The sequence below is a fragment of the Vulpes lagopus genome, chromosome 3, assembly GCF_018345385.1.
Source record: "Vulpes lagopus strain Blue_001 chromosome 3, ASM1834538v1, whole genome shotgun sequence".
Lineage (NCBI taxonomy): Eukaryota > Metazoa > Chordata > Mammalia > Carnivora > Canidae > Vulpes > Vulpes lagopus.
Window position 1 is genome coordinate 20,875,769 of NC_054826.1, and position 17,893 is coordinate 20,893,661.

General features: G+C 36.4%; 2 long non-coding RNA genes across 6 annotated transcripts in view; one reads left to right on the forward strand and one right to left on the reverse strand.

The window, feature by feature from the left end:
* LOC121486744 overlaps positions 1 to 17,893 on the forward strand; it is a 111,468-nt gene that overhangs the window by 4,747 nt on the left and 88,828 nt on the right. The gene's annotated exons all lie outside the window — the stretch shown is intronic.
* LOC121486741 overlaps positions 535 to 17,893 on the reverse strand; it is a 48,060-nt gene continuing 30,701 nt past the window's right edge. For 2 of the 5 annotated variants that reach the window (XR_005986725.1, XR_005986729.1), the window contains exon 4: positions 3,846 to 5,131. This is a non-coding gene — a long non-coding RNA (uncharacterized LOC121486741). Of the gene's footprint in view, positions 2,634 to 3,845; positions 5,132 to 11,798; positions 16,484 to 17,893 lie in introns of those variants that run through there. The other 3 variants (XR_005986726.1, XR_005986728.1, XR_005986727.1) reach the window with 3 other exon arrangements.

The window sequence follows — 17,893 nt, forward strand, 5'->3', positions numbered from 1 at the left end:
CTTCCACCACCCCTAGTTCGTTTCCCCGAGTTAGGAGTCTTTATGTTCTGTCTCCCTTCCTGATATTTCCCACACATTTCTTTTCCCTTCCTTTATATTCCCTTTCACTATTATTCATATTCCCCAAATGAATGAGAACATACACTGTTTGTCCTTCTCCGATTGACTTACTTCACTCAGCATAATACCCCCCAGTTCCATCCACGTTGAAGCAAATGGTGGGTATTTGTCGTTTCTAATTGCTGAGTAATATTCCCTTGTATACATAGACCACATCTTCTTTATCCATTCATCTTTCGATGGACACCGAGGCTCCTTCCACAGTTTGGCTATTGTGGCCATTGCTGATAGAAACATCGGGGTGCAGGTGTCCCGACGTTTCATTGCATCTGAATCTTTGGGGTAAATCCCCAACAGTGCAATTGCTGGGTCGTAGGGCAGGTCTATTTTTAACTCTTTGAGGAACCTCCACACAGTTTTCCAGAGTGGCTGCACCAGTTCACATTCCCACCAACAGTGTAAGAGGGTTCCCTTTTCTCCGCATCCTCCAACATTTGTTGTTTCCTGCCTTGTTAATTTTCCCCATTCTCACTGGTGTGAGGTGGTATCTCATTGTGGTTTTGATTTATATTTCCCTGATTATGCCTGTGATTTAAACTCTTGTGTCCCTCCATTGTCTGTACAGATTAAAGTTCAAGTTTTTGAAAACAGCTTATAAAACCCAACTTAATCTGTTATTTCTTATCTCCCTAACTTCATGTCCCTTTTGCTTTTTACCTATGATATATAAAATTGCTAGCAATTACCAGCACACTGGCCTTTCTTTGCACCCTTAACTTTGGCCATGTAGCCCCCTCTGCCTGAAGTGGACTGTCTTCTCTTCCTTGCTTGGTAATTTCATTTTATCCTTAACTAGCGCCTTTTTATTTATTTATTTTTATTTTTAAAAATATTTTGTTTATTCATGAGAGGGGCAGAGAGATACATAGGCAGAGGGAAAAGTAGGTTCCCTGTGGTGAGCCTGATGCGGAACTCGATCCTAGGACCCCAGGATCACGACCTGAGCCAAAGGCAGATGCTCAACCACTGAGCCACCCAGGTGCCCCAACTAGCTCCTTTTTATACCATATCCCCATTTATGCAGAGATAGGTGCTTCTCTTTTACTTCATAAATTGCTGAGTTTTCATCTCCATCATTATGGAAAAAATTGTTAGCATTTTATATGTAGTCTCTCCTCTTCAAAGTAGGCACTTACAGGGCCGTGAACAGTGTCTTGGTAGGCTTTGTGTGCTCAGGGCCATGCCAGTGCCAGTGTTGGGCTCATCAGAGGCCCACACATATGTGGCAGATTGAGTAAATTACTCCATGGAGGAAACTCATCATCGTAGATAATGAAGGAGAAAGATGTACAATAACTGTAATTTGTTGTGATAAGCCTCTCCCACCCCCGACACACACACACAGAAAACCCAAAACAAAAAGCTACAAATTTCACACGTTTACATACTTCTCACTGGAGAGTTTATATTACAATAGGATGAGTGAATCTTCACACAGATTGAAGAGAGAATTGAAGCTGGTTTGGTGTCATTCAGGCTTTTTGATTCACTGTCTCCCACTGCAGCCACAGCACCATCCTCCCTCCCCCAATTCCTTCCCTGAAACCCAGATCATCCTACAATCGCCTCTGCTCACAGCTAATCTTCTTTCCTCTCAACTTTTATAGCATTTCAGTCTGTACTACTGACTTGGCATTCTAAATGTGACCTGTACCCTTAGACAGTTTTTCTGTGTCCTGTTTTTTTCTATTAGGTCCTAAGTTCATGGAGACTAGAAATCATGCTTCTTTTTTCCCCCACTTTTAATTCCAGCAGTGTGTCTTGCACATGGATACAGTCTTACACAACATGTAGTACATTATGTAACAATGTATATTATGTAATCAATGCAGGAAGAAAAAGAATTGAAAATAGGGAAACCTGATTTGAGAACCCAAGCTTTCGCTGTGGGAAACTTACTTAACTTCTCCTTTTTTCATGCTTATATTTTTTTTTAATTTTTTTTTAAATTTTTTATGATAAGCACACAGTGAGAGAGAGAGAAGCAGAGACATAGGCAGAGGGAGAAGCAGGCTCCATGCACCGGGAGCCCGACGTGGGATTCGATCCCGGGTCTCCAGGATCGCGCCCCGGGCCAAAGGCAGGCGCCAAACCGCTGCGCCACCCAGGGATCCCTCATGCTTATATATTTTAACATAGATCTAATAATTAATCATGAAGTAATTATTATCCATAACAATTGAGATGTTTGATAAACCAATATTTTAATGGTTATAAAATTTAAATGTGGGAGTTTTTCTTAACCTTTTCCTGATTCTTGGACATTAAGTTTATTTTAAGTTTTCACTATTATAAATACTGCTGTGATTTTTTTTTTACAAAATTGTGACCATTTTTTTTTTATCTTTTTTCAGAGATTTTATTTATTTATTCATGAGAGATACAGATAGAGAGGCAGAGACAGGCAGAGGGAGAGGCAGGCCCCATGCAGGGAGCCCGATGTGGGACTCCATCCTGGGACTCCAGGTAAATGTCTGTCTTCCTTCCTGAGAAACTGGAGGACAGACAAGAACCTAGAAATTATTTATAGCTATTAGGAATAGATGAAGGAGTTAATAGAGAAAAGAGATCCTGAAAAATGAAATCATTTTCAGCATCACACCCTGGGCCAAAGGCAGGTGCCAAACTGCTGAGCCACCCAGGGACCCCCTACTGCTGTGATTAATATCTTTCTATATATTGGTTTTTTATTTCTTTCTTTCTACACATAAGATGACTTATTCAGGAAAAATCAACAGAAGTGTCATTTCTGTGTCAAAAGACCCGAATACTTCTTTTTTTAAAAAATTTTTATTTATCTGAGAGAGAAAGAGCACAGGCAGGTGCAGGGACAGAGGGACAAGCAGACTCCCTGCTGAGTGGGGAACTCAAGTAGAATAGGGGCTCAATGCGGGGTGAGGTAGGGCTCCATCCTAGGACCCTGAGATCATGATGCTTAATGGACTCATCACCAACATGCCTATCAAAGAGCCTACTATTTCTAAGCCTCTGATGGAGTGTTCTAACATTTCTAAGCCACTGATGGAGTCGGAGAGAATCTTACTCTACACTGTGGGGTGGCCTGAATAGAGGACACATAATGGTTTAGGCAATTCACTGTAATGATAGTTAATGTCAATCATGAAAAGAGACAAGTGGGCAGATCTCAGGCCATATTATTTAGAAACAGAAATGGCTATAGTTCCACTTTCCTGTATAAGATAATATGCAAAGAATGTTACAGGGTATTTGAAGCATTTTTTCCTTACATAAAAACTATTTGTTGAACTGAATAATATTTCACTTTGCTTCCCTAACACAGAACTCCGACTTAAAGGCACTTTTCCAAATCCTTCCACAAACTTTAGGAATTGCTTTATGAAAGCAGGCACAAAATCCAACCAGACTTGAATCTCAGAGCAGAGGAATATAAGGGAGGGTGAAATTTTCAGAGAAAGGCAGAATTGAATCTTAAGGAGATAGGGCCAGTAGCCAAGCTGCATCACTGAAACGACTTCATTTGGAACTTTCTCCCTAATCTAAAAATAATAAGGCCTTGGCATAACTAGGTCAGAACATTAGTTATAGTTATTTCTTTGATTAAAAATGAAGGAGAAGCAATCCTACCATTACATGCAATATTTTGGTAGAGGTTTTCTGCTAAAAAGCAAACAACATGCATTTTATTTGGACTCACTCTTAAGATGTTTGGAAAGGAACTTTCCAAGAAGGAACATAGTGTTTTCTTCTTTTAGTCCTCTAAAATGGTGGAGTTCTAAGCTATCCTCTCTTTTCTTCCATGATAAGATTGTTGACAGATACATACAGGTCATGGGAAGTTTTGGGGGTTTGTTGTAGTTGTTTGTTTGCATGTTTGTTTCTTTTTCTTTTTTTTTCTTTTTCTTTTTCTTTTTCTTTTTCTTTTCTCTTTCTTTCTTTCTTTCTTTCTTTCTTTCTTTCTTTTTTTTTTTTTTTTTGCATGTTTGGTTCTTAAAATTAGACAAATAGAGGGACAAGAAGAGAAATTGTTTCCTCATCAGTAATTTGGAATTGTGCCTTCTACTTATCTTTTGGTTTGTCATTCTGGAAGTTTAAAAGCAACTAACCAGGAACATGTATACCCTAGCTTATGCCCAGGAGCATTGTCTACAGTCCCCAAGTGAAGAGATATTTTCATTTCTACCCTGGATCTTGATTCAAGGAAAAGCTAGACCATCATGCAGTAATGGACAACATTGAGAACTCCTGGTTGGGTTAAAATGCCTCTTTAGTTATATTCTTTAATTATATTCTATGAAATACACAGATTGTTTAATTCACTATGAATGAAAACTGTTTTATTTTTACCTTAGCCAATAATTTGTTAGGACTGAAACCAGGAACTGATAAAACATCCTCTTCTGTAATATCTTCTCCCATGTTTTTCCAGACTTAGTGGGCCATCAAAAGACTTCCATGTGGTCAGCTGCTAGAAGTCAGCTTGACTATCTGAGGGTTCAGGTGAGAGGCTGAATAGAAAGCTCACTGTATATTACATAAATCTTCTACCTCTGTATTTTTAAATTATCATTTTCTCTTCAAATTCTGCTGATGTGATTTTTCTTTTGATTTTTAGTTATTTATTTTCTCTTTTATAATACGTTTGGCAACATTTGACAAAGTAAACAGTAAATGAGAAATCACATTAGAATAGAATAAGGTTTTCTGCCAGTGGATTCTTAAAATTAATATGTTTTTTTTTTGTCATCACATCAGTTTTGATTTTTAACTTATCTATTTACTTGAAAACTAAAAATAAGTATAGCATTTGGGGGAAATCAATTAATAGAGCAGATTATAAAATGAAAAATCTTACTGGTGTATTCCCCAAACCCCATGCCTTTCTTCAGAGATGAATTTCTTCCTGGCAGTTGTTTTCCTACAGGACAAACTTATTGAAGATATTATTCTAAGTGACTTGAGGACAATTAAAAGAGAGAGGGACACCTTTGAAAGCAACCAATGAGGTCAGCATAGAAGATCATGAATTTTCCTAGAAACAAACAGAAACAAAAAGGAACAGATGAATTATAAAATGGATAAAATATCTGAAGAGACACCTCATCAAAGAAGATGTACATGGCAAATAACAATATAAAAGATATTCAGTAGTTGTATGTTATTAGGAAATGCAGATTAAAACAACAAGATAGTACTACACACCTATTAGAATGGCTAAAATTCAAAACACTGACAACACCAAATGATGACAAGGGGTGAGCAACAGGAACTCTCATTCATTGTTGGTGAGGACACAAAATGGTACAGCTGCTTTGGAACACAATTTGGAAGTTTCTTACAAAACATACTATTACTATATGGCCCAGAAATTGTACTATTCAAATTTACCCAAATAAGTTGGAGAATTATGTCCACATAAAAACGAGTACAAGAATATTTATAGCAGCTTTATTCATAATTGCCAAAACTTGAAAACAACCAGATGTTCTTCAATATGTAAATGAATAAGTAAACTGAATAAATACCCAGACAACAGAATATTAGTCAGTGCTAAACAGACATGAGATATCAACCCTCGGAGGAAACTTAAATGCATATTACTAAGTGACAGAAGCCAATATGAAAAGGCTACATACTGTAAAATTTCAACTATATGACATTTTGGAAAAGGCAAAACTATAGAGACAGTAAGAAAGGCAGTGGCTGCCAGGGGCTGAGGGGTATTTGGGAAAGAAGAAAAGGTGGAACATAGAGCACTTTTAGAATAGTGAAACTATTCTATACGACACTATAATGGTAGATACATGACATTCTACATTTGTCAAAACCCACAGAACTGTACAACACGAAGAGTGAACCCTGGTGTAAATGATAGACTTTAGTAATAATGTATCAATATTGACTCATCAGTTCTAACAAATGTACAACAATAATGTAAGATTTTAATAATAAGGAAATATGTAGTCTCCTTTTTTAAAAAATAACTCATTCTGTATTTTGTCACTCATTTTTGATGTGTACTTTATTAAGCTTACATTTTCTTTCAGATCTTCTAAAGAGAAAGGACCATAGGGATATTTTCCTTTCTTTGGGGATAAATTCTGTTTTGTTTTGTTTTACTTTGTTTTTGCAGGATGGAAAATGTCCTTGGAATTTTTTGGTATCTATGATATTCTCTACTTTTGATGCATTATAATCAGAAAAAGTATTCCATATTTATTTGTGGGGAAAGGGAGCTGTAAAATGTATATTCTCTGTTATCAGAATATAGATTCCTATATTCTGATATTATTATATCAGTCATGAGTTTTATTCCCTGGCAGTTATATTATGAATTTTATAGAGAGTATATAAAGTTCTGTTTCTTGATATATCAACTTTAGATAGTATTTATTAATTTCCAGTAAGATGAGACTTAAACCTTTTAATGTGTATTTATCACTACATTATTTTTGCATTCTCTGGGCTTATCGAATTTATAATCTGTGTACATTTTCCTACCACTGTTTAGATCAGCTCCATATTTCATTGGAATCAGTATTCACCACTGGTTCTTTTATTTTGATGTCTACTGGTGACAGGGAGCTCATCAGCTGATTTTTTTAAACAATTTTTGTCTACTATATTCTCAGAGTTCTTTGTAATGTCTGTCTGCTTCTTTATATATGAACAACGGTGTGGCTATATGAAAAAAAAGGTCTTTGAATTGTATTAATGGATTTCTTTTTTTAAGATTTTCTTATCTATTTGTGAGAGAAAGAAAGCATGAGTAAGCAAGAGAGGGAGAGAGAGCACAAGCAGGAGGAGGCAGAGGGGCAAAGGGAGAAGCAGACTCCCCACAGAGCAGGGAGCCTGATATGGAGCCAGATCCCAGGACACCAGGAGCATGACCTGAGCTGAAGGCAGACGCTTAACCAACTGAACCACCCAGGCACCCCTATATTAATGACTTCTTTCTGTATTTTCCATTCTTTCTTTTTTTGGCTATTTATTTTACCGTAGTTTTGCATAGGATCATGCTGTTTCTTTTAAATTTATTCACGTTTATATTAAGTATCAGGACCTTGGTTTGCTCTGTTATGGGTGAATTCTCCAAGCCAATTTTAGTTTTAGAAAGATACATCAATGATTTGGGTCAGAAGACCATAGCCCTCAGGAACTCAAAGGACCATACAACTAATGTTTTCAAAAACTTAAGCCCAGAGAAGCAAATTTCACAAAACTCCTAACTTTAATACAATTTTCTTTTCATTACAACAGTGTTTCTCAACATGCTGAAAGATAGGTGGCTCAAATTTTGAATGTACAAAAGTTATTAAGGAGACATTGATTTCAGGTGATGCACTGACCAATATAACCCTTGAGCTTTGGTTTGTCCTATTTCTAAAATCACCTATTTAAATCTGAATTTATTACCCACCCAATGTCACTTATTTCAAGGAAAACTTCCTCAGCTCCCGACTACTCATTTCAAGGAAAATTGGGCTCAACACCAAGCACCCTCTACTCAGATTTGGCTTTTGGATACCCTTGTTATTTGTCATATTTAAAATTTGCTCAAGCAGTGATGATATTTTACTAGTAATAATAACAATAGCTATTATTGTTGTTATTGATAGATTTTATTGGGCACATATCAAGTACTAGCTGTATACTTTATGGTATTATTTTATTTAAATCTCATGGCAATACTAAAAGGGATGTACTATTATCCTCACTTTACAGAAAAGGATACTGTTATTAAGAGAGTTTAGATATATTTTATAGACATCTTCTATAGGGTGTGAAAGGTTATCTAGCCATGAAATTATGTATTCCTATCCACAGTGTTACTGGCCTCCAGGCATGATTACACATGGGAATAAACTCTGTGGATAGCTCCAGTAGATACGTAGAATGGTTATTTCATCTATCTGAATATTTTCTCCTTCAAAATCTCCTCCCTCCCTTTTGCTTGCCTTCCTTCCTTTCTTTCTTTCTTCCTTCCTTCCTTCCTTCCTTCCTTCCTTCCTTCCTTCCTTTCCTGCCTTCCTAGTATTCAAAAAGTTAAATGATTAACTAAACAGTTCCCCAAACACTTCAGATTGGTCAATTCTTCAACAGTCTTTATTCCTTTGCATGAAACCCAGATAGTGCAACTGTTAGTCATCAGCTCACAAATTTCTAGTAACTTCCTATTGTCCACAGGTCAGTCTCCAGTCTAGAGGCAACATCCTGTAGCCTATGTTCTTTCTTCATACTAGAATCTCTACTTTCTCCTTTCATCTCCTCTCCTCTCCTCTCAATATGTTCACAGTTCAGTTCTCTTTCAAGTCATGTATATATTCATATTCATTGCCTATAAAATTTCTCTGACTACTTGGCTTCTTGAAATTAATTCTAGAAAGACTAATTTTATCGTAAGCAGATAATGAATGAAGCATAAGATTTTATAGCTGAAAAGACTTTAGAAGTTTTGTATTTCAACATCTCACTTTACAGATGAGGAAATGGGGGCTTAGACAAGTTAATTGATTGACTCAAGTTTGGATACTAATTTTTATCATGGTAACTGACTTTCAGTACAGCCCCTTAATTCCTTTTAATTTTAAGTAAAAGAAACATTTTAAGGTCTATCTTAAAATCCACAAACCATATTTTTTAAAAATTTCATATTATTTATTATTTTTATTGCTACTATATTAATGAAATGTCTAATAATATTTGGAAAGAATGACTGGATGAATATTTAAGTACAGTCTCCATGTATCTCACAGAGGTATTTTATCACCTTGATACTTTTAATAATGGCCTTTGCTCAATTTAATGTCCTTTTAAACATAATCTCTACATAAAAGTTTTACTTTAAATTGATATTATGCATTCACTTAAAACTTGATAGTCTATAAATTATGCCTTACTAAATTGTCTTTCTCAGAAAATAGAACAACTTTTAGATGATAGCTTAAAACTTATGACTTCACTAACAACTTCAAGTTCTTCTGAGCTAATGTAGCAGTTCTACTTGTAAATAAACATCCACCTATCCTGTCTTCTATATTCTCCTCTGTCCTACTTTCACTTCTGAATTGACAGTGGTGACCTTCAAATGAAACAATAGCTAGCAATAATGTTATTAGGCCGGCTGGCTTCCTGGCGGGCTAGAGGGCCCAGATATATTCCATGCTGAGGTCTTAACTTTATTCAAGACAAGACATTTGTTAGACTGATGGGATTAATGCAAGCACACTCATCTGCACTGTTAAACACTGTTCAAAGGTTCAAATATCACAAGTGGAAGGGAGAATAGCCATTGGATATGGAAGGCTTTATTGTTTATAATTGAGAACTGTGGAAGCACCTGTCTCTACACTGTACTCTGAAGGCTCCACTTTATAGGTGCCAAGAGTGGTGAAACTCTTCAGTGGTGCTCTTTGAATGAACCAGAGGCAGGACAACATGGCAGTTAAGGACGTGTATGAGACTCACACTTTGATAGAGCTAGAATTGAGTCCTGACTTTACCGCTTCCTATGAACCACTCCACAGGGAAACTTTATTTTTTTTTTTTTTAAAACATTTTTATTTATTTATGATAGTCACACAGAGAGAGAGAGAGAGGCAGAGACACAGGCAGAGGGAGAAGCAGGCTCCATGCACCGGGAGCCCGACGTGGGATTCGATTCCGGGTCTCCAGGATCGCGCCCTGGGCCAAAGGCAGGCGCCAAACCACTGCGCCACCCAGGGATCCCCACAGGGAAACTTTAAATCTCAGTTTCTCCTTTGTAAAATACAGATAATTATGAATACTTAGCTCATTGGGAAGCTGTGAAGATTAAAAGAGATGATGCATACAAAGTGTTTAGTGCATTGACCCACTCCTGATAAGCCCTGGTTAATAATAAATCATTGAGGCAAAAAAAAAATCCCTAATTGGTAATCCTGCATTAATTCTTGTCCCAAATTTTATATATTTTTTAAAGACTTTATTTATTCATGAGACACACAGAGAGAGGCAGAGAAATAGGCAGAGGGAGGAGAAGCAGGCTCCATGAAGGAGCCCGATATGGGACTCAATCCCTGAACCCCGGGATTACGTCCTGGCCGAAGGCAGATGCTCAACCGTTGAGCCACCCTCTTGTCCCAAATTGTAAAGGCATGGCTTCTGAGGAAATGCTAAACTCCTGCCATTGATCAACAAAGTATGAGTTGCCTACATCAGATATGCTTAGGCAAGGTACATAAATGCAAGCAAGCATTTCTCAGACTCTAAGTCATATCATACACGTCTCTAGCTCTCAGATGAGCTGGCAGGTTTTTCAGAACAATTATTTAAATGAATGAGTTAACATTCAGAATGTCCTGCAACAAAGTCCAGGAACTGCATTAACATATATTGCTTGGCTTCTAAGGAGTTTGATTGTATCAAGTTGTGACCAATTCAGAGGCATCATGGCAAGATGATTTCCTCTGACAATGCTGTGCTTTTGAGCCCTAACAGATGGTCTGTGTTGTAGTTATTACATGCTTGTGCCCCTCTACCATGAGCAGGAGCTGTATTTCACTTATCATTTTATCAGTGATACATAAGAGTGTGCCTAGGACCTAGAAACTGCTTCATAAAGACTGGGTGACTAAGTGAGTAAAATATGAATTCCAGCTATGTTATTTCATTACTCCCTAAATAATTTTCACACTATCTTGTCAATATGCTAGTGACTGCCAACTAGTCTTCAACTGCCAACTAGATCAACAGAACACACTGCTCGTTCATATTCTATAGAGTGTGATTTCAAATATGCAGAGACCCCACCCCCATCCCTCAACACGGCAATGTAGAACAGGAGTGAGAGCATGACTTCCAGAACCAGCCTACATGGCTTCAAATCCTGACTTTGCCACTTCTCAGCTCGTGACTTCAGACAAGTCACTTAGTACATCAGTGCCTAGTTTTCTCATCTCTAAAATAGAGATAATTATTGTATTTACATTAATAAAATTATTGAACAGATTAAATGAGCTAATATTTGTAAAATGCATAATTATTGACTAGCATGTGGTTAAGTACTATATATAGTATTAATTATTAATATTTTTACAGAATAGCAATAAGCTCATAATGCAAACTATAACCAACCAGCTCTCCAAATAATTGTTTTTTTTCAACTTTGTATTTCAATTTCAGTTAGTTAACATAAAGTATAATATTAGTCTCAGGTATAGAATTTAGTGATTCATTACTTACATACAATACCTAGTGCTCATCACAAGTGTCCTCATCAATCCCCATCACCAGCTTAACCTACCCCCCACTGACCTCCCCTCCAATAATCCTCGATTTGTTCTCTATAGTTAAGAGACTGTTTCTGGTTTGCCTCCCTTTCTTTTTTCCCTATGTTGATATGTTTTGTTTCTTAAATTTCACATATGAATGAAACCATATGGTATTTGTCTTTCTCTGACTGACTTACTTCACTTAGCATAATACTCTCTAGCTCCATCCACATCATTGCAAATGGCAAGATTTCATTCTTTGTTATGGCTAATATTCCATTGTATATATACCCTACTTCTTCTTTACCCATTCATCAGTCAATGGACATTTTGGGTTCTTTCCATAATTTCGCTATTGTTGATAAAGTTGCTATAAATATAGGGGTGCATTGTATCCCTTTATATTAGTATTTTTGTATCCTTTGGGCAAATACCTAGTAGTGAAATTGCTGGATCAGAGTAGTTCTATTTTTAACTTTTTAAGGAAGCTCCATACTGTTTTCCAAAGGGGCTATACCAGTTTGCATTCCCTCCAACAGTGTAAGAAGGTTCCCCTTTGCCTGCATCCTCAATCTCTGAATGATATACAGGAGCATTAAGTGATGGTTACACTTATAGCTGGAAGAAGCTCTTCCCCCACATTTGGGCTGTATTGTGCTCTGTATCTCATTGTATTGTATTTCCTTGCAAATCAAACATTGTGTGGCATTTATATTAATTAAATTTGGTTAAGCCAAATACTCCCTCATTCAGCTATCAGGATAACTCTGTTTCATACACCTAGTTTTCTTGGGTAGTTTATGACAGATGTTAATTTGACACTAAATGGTAAATTTAGGTACATCTTAGGTACTGAATAATAGAGTCATAAGATGCAAATAAAAATATAGATTAAACAAATTATGTGCTTAATCAGGATAATTCCATGGGTTTGCTGTGGAAATAAAAATGTAATATTATCATTCTAGCTTCTATATCTGTGCTAGATCTACTCTGCCCATTGTATCTGATTCAAAGATAAAATTAAATTCCATTTATATGCTTAATATATCTAATATAAGTATTCATTCTTAAAGTAATGTATTCTATAAAAGTCTATACTTCATATAACAAAATTAATAATTTTAATATCCATACTTTGCTTAATAGTTTTCCTAGTTTTAATTCTTAAAAAAGGGTATTTCAAAGGTTAGAAATAAAAAGAAAAAAACACTCAACACTCAAATGGAAGATTACATGGCACAACATTAAACACAACAGAAAGAAGGCAGTAGGAATTGGTATCTTTTAGATTCTGTGTGCCAAGCAGATAATCTTTATTCAAATGTCAGTTACAAAATCAGTGAGCCTCATAAACTGTGACTAGATAAGACTAGACAGACACCAAACTTGCCCTAGCAAGGTGAAGGGCATCTAATTTATAATAACACTTGACTTTTCTGAAGTTTAATCTTCTTTCAACCTCAATGGAGCTTCCATGCAGAAGTAAAAGAAAATAGCCTTCTTGATGTGGAAAGGATTGTCTCTAGACATTATCAAGCAGATAGCATTTTATTCCTATTTAACAAACAGCATTTCTATACTGGATTAAATAATGTCTTCGCAAAATTCATGTCCACCCAAAAATCTATGAATATGGCCTTATTTGGAAATAGGATCTTTGCAGATGTAATCAAGTTAAGATGAGATCATATAGGATTAAGGTGGGCCCTACTCCATATGATTGGTGTCTTTATAAGAAGAGAGAAGTTTAGACCCAGGGATACAGACAAAGAAAAAAACCATCACCTGATGGAGGCAGATATTTGAGTGCTAAGAATCTAGCAATCACCAGCAGCTACAAGAGAAGCATGAGATTCTCCTCTAAACTCCCAAGAAGAAACCAACATTGCTGACACTTTGATTCGAACTTCTGGCCTCCTGACCTGAGAGAAAATAAATTTCTATTGTCTTCAGTCCCCTAGTTTGTGTTAATGTTACATCAGCCCCAGGAAACCAATTGCTTGGTTGCTTAGTTACCTGCCTTCCCATCCCAAGATTAATTAAAGCAGTTAATGAAAAGTGATATGAATGTATATTTTGAAATAGCCCTCTCAAAATGGTTTAACAGTTGTACTAGTTCCAACACAAATGGGAGTTCTCTTTTTGGCTGGTGGGACCCCATCAATATCTATGCACAAGTTGATTGACAGAAAAATCAGAACAATCAGAATGAATGTATGTGGGGATAAAAGAGAGGTGGACAATGCAAGAGAATGACATGGCAACTCTCCCCAAACTCCTGGCCTGCTAGCTTGTTCATCAGCACTTGTGGAGGGACGGGTTTAAAAGCAGAACCCAAATCCCCTGTTCTCATGAGCAATTGCCTGAGACATTGGTGTTTCTAGGATCAATGAACCAAGTAGAAATCAAGATGAAGGAAAGTTTTTTCTTCCACGTTTTATTGTGTAGCTCTTGTACTTGGCCTCTTGTCATGAGGACAACAACATAGGTGAATTAACATATATTAGAACAGTGCTTAGAACTGGTCTGACATCAGTAACAATTAGAAAAGAGAACATAAGCAGACCTATTTCCAAGTACATGGAAGACTCCCCTAGGGATACTCCAAAATAACAGAAGGATTGCTGGGAAGTAGCAATATGGATATTCTTCTTATGTCTCTAAGAAGAGACAATAACCCAGAGGAATTTGTGTTATTAATTAATATTCACTAATTTAATACATATGTGTTGAATGCCTTCTAAATATATAAACTCACTGAAGGGAGAGATCATGTTTAGCCATGCTACCCCAGTGCAAAGCAGGCACTGAGCTGTGACTGAGTAGCTGGATGTACCATGTATCACAACTGAGTGCCAGGAATACAGGGAAGAAGACAAGACATCACTGCCCTGTATGACAGCAGAGCCAATAGGTGTCAGGTTAAAATGATAAACTTGATCCACATTAACAATTTTTAAATAAAGTTTAAAATTTTTCCCAGTGTGACTAAAATAAATCGTTCTGTGGGGTACTGGAGTGGCTCAGTTTAACATCTGACCTTGGCTCAGGTCATGATCTCAGGGTCCTGGGATCGAGCCCTCACACCATTCTCTCCACTAAACGGGGAGTCCGCTTGTCCCTCTCCCTCTAAACCCCCTCCCCCTTGCTTGTGCTCTCTCTTTCTGTCTCTCAAATAAATAAATGAAATCTTTAAAGTAAAATAAAGAGTTCTGCTATAATTATCTGGAAAATTAATTGACTTGGAATAGTTCATTTCTCCTGAACTCTCAGATAAATCAAATGAGAATGAAATTAGGAAAAGCAACAGAAAATTAGTCATTTCAAGCAACTGCTCTAAAATGAATGCATTTCCTTTGAAAACTCTCAGAACATAAATCCCTAACCATTGAAGTAGGTTTTACTAAATTCAGGCAAAGCATTTTTTACTCTTACAGCTCTCTTTGAAGATAGAAATACATTGTAGCATACCCAGTCACAACTTCTTGTTGGAATCAACTGGAATTTATTTCTTCCTGTAACTTACAGCAGAAGTAGGCTGCTTTTTCAAGCAGCATTATTAAAAATGTTACTTTGAAAAAAATCAAATAGTCTCTTCTGATCTTCTGCAGACAGAAAGAGTTAGGAAAACATCACCTATTGTACTATCCCTTGGGCTTTTGACTGAACTCCGAATATTTTGGCAACCTTTCTCTGGTCTCCTTACCCTGTAAGTACTTAATGTTGCCAGTTTCCTGTAATGTAAATGCATTGCTAGAACAACATGACAGCTCTGTGTACAAAACATTTTGCCAGGGCGTGCAAGATCGGAGTAAAACCCTTGGAACAAGAGAGGTGAAGCCCCTAATAGAGTTTTAATGATAAATAGAAAGGGACTGAATCTCTCAACTCCCATGTCAATTAATAAATTTCTTTCCAGACTTACTGAAAAAGAGAGTTGGGTTCTAAGGTTCAGGAAGGGCATGCCCAGTCCCAATCCTTATCTTAAAGAAGGGAAGTCCATTGCCCTTGTGGAGGAAATGGTTCCATTGTCCACTTTAAAATGGCAATGTAATCTTAGTAAAAATATATGTTGTTATACTGTAGCGTGTGGCATGTAATAGCTCACCATGACAGTGCTCAGAATTCAGAGGGATCATCTAATAGTTTTAGAGTGAAAAATCATAATTGTAAACAAACAATAGAAAGGAAATTTAACAAACATCTAGCATAGTTGCCTAATTAAAATACTTAATACCTATTAGTTCCTTTCTCTGCTTCTTACTTCTCCTTACTGTTTGTCAAACTTACAAAGTGAGTATTTACTTCTAAGATTTTTAAGATTTTATTCTCTTTTATACCTGAGTTGGTGAAAGGAGCACACTTATAATTAATACCTGATAATTATTCTGGATGAACTTGCTTAGTAGTGGGACACTTAGATAATGTCATAAGTAATAGAGCCGAGACTATAGTTCAGTGGGAACACAAAGGAGGACACAGCTATGAACCTTTAAGATTAGATTGCTATCTTTTGTAGGAATGAATCTTTTAACATATATTATCTCTCACAGATATTCAATTAGTTAAAAAATAAAAACCAAAACACCCCAACTGATCTCTTCTTCTTGTTCTTTCCCCAAATAAGTACATTATCTTTTGCTGGTTTCCATTAATTTTTCTGACTTCTATGTAAATAGAGCTTTTAAATAAATTATCCTCAATTACCATCCTATCAGGACTTTGATACATCTGTCATTTTTTTCCCTCCTTTTGTTCAAATATATTTCAGGAAGTAGGAGAGAGATGACCATATATCAATCTAGATAGTGTATATTAAGATAGTGTATATTATATGTATTACAGTAATAGGGGCTGACAGTGGTCAACATTCACCATTGATAAGATACAAAGAGTGAAGTGGGGAACAGAAAAATATGATTTTTAATTCAAGTTTAACTTAAATTCCAATACTTAAATGGAGAAGTACAATATGACCACACTTTATTTCCATATTTTCCCACAAAAATGGGAGGGATGACAGGTTGAACTTGCTTTCCTCTTCACTTCCCATTAGTGAATCACTTTTATTTCTATCATCTCTTTGGCCATGCTTCGTGGTTTAGATGAAAGGGTAATGCTGGCTATGACTAAACATAGCATGTTATGGAAGAAAAAAAAAAGAAAAGCACAGGTTAAGTCAAGGATGCCTTTGGCCCTTGGAAGAAGAAAAACATGGGAAATAGAAAAGAGAAGATAGTGCCATGTAAATCTCACATCTGTTCCTGAGGCATGCTGTCTTTCTAGAATGAACATTCAGAATGCTCCAAAAAGCCTGCTATGATTTATCTATCTGATGATTGCTATCCACTTCCACTGCTTCACATGGGGATCAACAATATAAGAAGAGAAGAAAAGAAGGAGGCCTCCTTTGTCATTGTGAAATTTGGGGCAGGAAAGTGAGTGACCCTTAGGCAATTAAGTGCTGTATTTCACTCCTTATTTCAATTGAAGAATGAATCTACTTCAATAATCATTATAATGTTCAGCAATGATTGAGGAATTATACTATGTGCCAGGAGCTAGACCAACTACTTAAAATAAATATATCACCTCATTAATCACAACAGCTCCATTTATGTAATAATAACCCTTTCTACATGAGGTTCTTGAAGCAGTATTTAATCATATTATATGAAGTTAAAATGGGAATGCAGAGAACTCAGGATATAAATTCCAGCCACCTTAATCCCTGGGCTAACCTGGGCTCCATATGGAGTATTACTCCCAAGAGGTAAGGGGACTTGCAAGAATAGTTGACCAGTTGGAGGATAAAGTCCGTTAGAATTTATGGAAATTACCATGGTCTTTTTTTTTAAGATTTTATTTATTTATTCATGAAAGACACAGAGAGAAGGCAGAGACATGGGCAGAGGGAGAAGCAGACTCCTTGCAGGGAGCCCAATATGGGATTCTATGTGGAATTCTATGTGGGATCGATCCAGGAACTCTGGAATCATGGCCTGAAATGAAGGCAGACCTCAACCTCTGAGCCACCCAGGCGTCCCTCCATGGTCTATTTTAGTGAAAGGACTGGAATTTGTTTATATTTGAGTGATGATGCATATATGACTTAGAGTCTAGTTATTAGAAAAAGTATTGGCTAAAATATTATCGTTAAATGTATTGCTCCACATTCTCAGATTATTCACACAACCCATACAAAACTAACTGGGTAGCCACAAAATTAATCTAACAGTAATTTTTTTTTATTTTAAGATTTTAACTGCTAGAAGATTAATCTTTTCCTAACTACATGAACAATACCTCCATCCTCTCACTCAGAAGAATAATGGATCATCACATTGACTTTTTTTCCCATTCAGAAACTAGAGAAATTTACCCTGCCTAAGAATCTGACCTGACCCAAAATATAAAGTGAGTTTAATTTGAAAGTTTCTTATCTATCTGAAGAAAGAAAGATGACCACTGTTTTAGCTTGCAATCCCCAGAAGCAGATCCCAAGACAATGATTCAAGAATAAGATATCATTTGGTTGT